Here is a 4,027-nt window from a genome sequence, read left to right as displayed (position 1 = left end):
GATATATAGAATTGATGATTTACTAATATGAGAGGGGTTAAGATGAATTGATTTTTATATTGATAAAGACAGAGTGACTTTTATCTGAGGTGTTTAAGTTGAGTAGCTATAATTTTACAAGAATAAAATTGAGTGGGGGTTGCTGTAATTTACCCTTTAGATCATCTACTTTCGTACTTTACGGTTTTCAAAGCTTTTGTTTCGGAATAATGAAAAAATTTAGGATACTCAAGGAGTATTACGCATGACGAATCAATTAAGCCACATGTATACATCTTTTTTTCCTTACTACCATATGATTCAATTTTAATGTAAGAATAATTATTTTTACTTGATTTGTAATATTGAAATTCTAAAATATTGCATTTTTTTTGTTATCAATTGACTATTTCAAAAAAATATATATATTTAGAGCTCTAGAAATCCCAAAACTTATAATTTTCTATGTAGTTAGTTTTACTAATTAGAATAATGAGAAAGGGGTGCGATCATATCAGCACTAATGTACCGAATCTCATCATAATTCCGAAGTGAAACGTGTTTGGGCGAAAATAGTACTAAGATGAGTGATTTCTTGGGAAGTCCTCGTGTTGCACCCCAAAACTTTTCTTCTCAAATGTGTTTTATTTTTAATTTGGTTTTAGATGTGCCACGAGGCATGCATGTTTGTATCATTTCAATTATAAAAGTGAGACATATCCACTTTGACTTATAATTGGTATATAGTCAATTAGTTTCTGTTACACATCAAGCATTCTAGGAGTTTTGTACACAAATTAGTCGGAATGACAATTGAAGTCAAATTGAAGTTTAGTGATATTATTAAAAAAAAGCAATTAATAATTTTTATTAAATATACCTCAAATTTTAATGAGCTTCAATGTATTTTACCCATGTTTCTAAGAGTATATTTAAATCTTGGGTAAATTATACTCATCTCCACTCAACTTTGTTCTTATTATAATATTATGGTCACTCAATTTCAAAATCTAAATGATTGTCAAAATCAGACTGGTCAAAGAACCGGAAACAAATAAAGGGAGGTTAGAGGTTCAACCGTAGGCAATCAGGATTCCAAAAAAATCATGTGAAACGTTATATTTCTACTCACAATTACTTAGTAAAATATTAACAATGTTAGTAATATTCTTAAGAGAATAATCAGTAATCACAAAGTAGGGTTAGAATAATGTGTGTACCTTTAATCCTAGGGAGCTGTGGTATTTATATAGGTTTCTGTAACCTTCAATATTAATGTTAGATCTCAACCGAATGGTTCAGGGTGAAGGGGAGACATTGGCCATATTCATAAAGAAATTTCAGGCATTGGCAATCCACGTCAAGAAATTCAGATAGGAGGAACTATGGATGTCATGGCCAGTTATTACTGAAGCCGTGCGGTTCAGCAAAGTATAATTACTGATAGGCCAGTAGACTTTTAAGAGCTTATGAAGAGGGCTCGAAGTTATACTTAGTGGGACGAACACATAAGCCGAACCCCTTGTTTTGGAAAGACCCAGCCTCCGGTAATGACAAGCCTTCTAGAGACAAAGTCAGGAGAGACCGAAGAACTAATTGTTACGTTCGTGTCTAAATTTTTAAATCTTATTTTACGAAATAGATTATAATATACAATGTTAATTAATTATGGAAATTTAAGTACATTATTGGGTTTAATTTAATGTATTTTTAGGTGTAAATTAAACGTTTTGGGTATATTTTATAAAAAGTTATAAATTTAAGGACTAAAATCTATTTATTTCAACTACCAAATTATATACACATACACTAATTTGCAATTAAAAAGAATAAATAATAATAATTATTATAATAATAAAAAGAAGATATAAATTGTATAATTAAGGCTTTTTTTGATTGAAGATTGGCGTGAGGGGAGAGAGACTTTGACGGACATCCCAACGAGGTTGGCACCCCCGTCCTAGCCCTCAAAACCCAAAGCCGAATTTATTAAGGAGAAGAAAAAATAAAGAATATTACAAAAAATAGAAAACTAGGAAAAACAGAAGACAGATCTTCCGGTCAAATTACATAAAAACTTCGCAGAGCAGAAATTCGGAATGCTATCCGACCATGAAGTTTGTTGTGATTGACGACCAAAGTTTGCAAGGAGATCCGCGACGTGATTGCCCTCTCTGTAAATGTGAAACTGTCACTGTCATGAAGGCCAGTTGATCCAAACAGACTAACCAGGACTGTTTGAGTGACCAAGGAACATCACCATAGCGTTTTTCGGAGGAGGTGCACAACGAAAGTTGAATCGCTTTCCACCCAGAGTCGATGCCATCCATTTTTATAGGCCATATCAATTGCGTATATTATAGTCGAGAGCTCTGCGCTGTAGGCAAAGGCGATAGCCATCGAAAAAGTGAAAGCTCATTTGAAGTTACCTTATGCGTCCGGAAGATCCCGTCGTAACCAGCCGCCCCTGGGCTTCCGACAACGGAGGAATCTGTGTTAACCTTTACCCAACCCTCTGGTGGAGGCTGCCAGCAAACCGGAAGAATACGAGGTGCCCGATGAGGACGCCTAGGCAGATTCAGCTCTCTCAGGATATGAAGCTCGATCTTCGAGTTCCACATCCCAGCACGGTCTAGGGCGCCGCCCTCTCGAATGGAACCCCACAAACCCCTGAGAGCAAAGAACAAATTTGGTGTATCTCCCTTGAAGATTGCCTTATTTCGAGTTGACCAAATGATCCATATGCCATTAACCACTGCTAAAGCCCAAAAAGCCGTAATCTGATTGCTGAAATGTTACTTAGAAGCTTCTGTAATCAGCAGACTCACACTCGAATCCGTGCAGATTCACCTACCAAACAAAGCCCTAATCCCTTGCCAGATATGCTTGGAGAAAGTGCAGGAGACAAACAAATGGTCTGCTATTTCAGATTCAACCCCACAAAGAGTGCATGTGGAGACCAATACCATACCACGGAGGATCAGACGATCATGTGCTGGTAAAAAGCCAAGAGCCTCTCGCCAACAGACAAGCGAGTGCGAAGGAGGGATGAATGGATGCCAAATAAATCGACTCCAAGGCCGAGAAGGAGGAACATGCCTCAACCAAGCATAAAAAAGTTTAGCTGTGAATCTACCATGAACCGCGGGATCCCAGACACAGACATCCTCTTGTTTCTGGCTTCATTTTATACCCTGAACCCTATCCAGAACCTCCCGCGGAAGCTCATAGAGGCCCTCCCAGCCAGTGTCAGTTAGAAATTTTGCGACAGACGACTTGCACCTGCTTTGAGCCTTAGCGTCAAGACCGACCTGGTTAGCTAAATTCGGTCGAACCCAATTCCCGTTCCAAAAATTCAGATTCATTTGCTTGCCTATCCGCCAGAAGCTATAAGCTCTCAACACCCCAAAAACTCTTCTAGTTGAACCCCAAACAGCAGAATTAGTAACGGTTCGAGGGATACTAGCAGCGCTGATAAACCTATACCTTAATAAAATGAAACAGTGAGAATTATCCTGTATAATTCCCCATGCCAACTTACCAAGTAGTGCTAGGTTCGTGGTGCCCAAATCCTTGATCCCAAGGCCACCGTCTCTGAGAGAGTAACAACAATCCTTCCAATTCACAACAACAAATTTCCGCTTATCAATAGAACCCGTCCATATAAAGTTTCGAATACACCTGGTCATATGCTTGAGCAGGCCAGTAGGCTATTTATAAATCATGAAAGAGTGAATAAAGCTGTTGTTTATAACAGAATTAACTAGCATCACTTGCCCTGCCATTGACAGGCTATTACCCTTCCAACGAGTGAATTAAGCAAGAATTTTATCCCTGATGCCAGTAAGGTGTCTACTTCGCGGAAACCTAAAGAATAGCGGCACCCCGAGGTATCGAAAAGGAAGGGAACCGCACTTCATTCCAACCATATCCGATAGGCGCAGACCACGCCTGTGAGTCACTGCGCTACCCTAAAAAATATTAGAATTTTCCCAATTTACCATCTGGCCAGAGATGTCCGTAAAGATTGAAAGCCTCCCGGATAGCA

At 38.4% G+C, this 4,027-nt stretch overlaps 1 pseudogene; it reads left to right on the top strand.

Annotated features, from left to right (window-relative positions):
- Window positions 1–480: 480 nt before the first annotated feature.
- On the top strand, window positions 481–599 carry LOC136231491 (5S ribosomal RNA; annotated as a pseudogene).
- Window positions 600–4,027: the final 3,428 nt, after the last annotated feature.

Source organism: Euphorbia lathyris, chromosome 5, assembly GCF_963576675.1.
Source record: "Euphorbia lathyris chromosome 5, ddEupLath1.1, whole genome shotgun sequence".
In the NCBI taxonomy this organism is placed as follows: Eukaryota; Viridiplantae; Streptophyta; class Magnoliopsida; order Malpighiales; family Euphorbiaceae; genus Euphorbia; species Euphorbia lathyris.
This window is presented reverse-complemented; position numbering and strand designations above follow the sequence as displayed.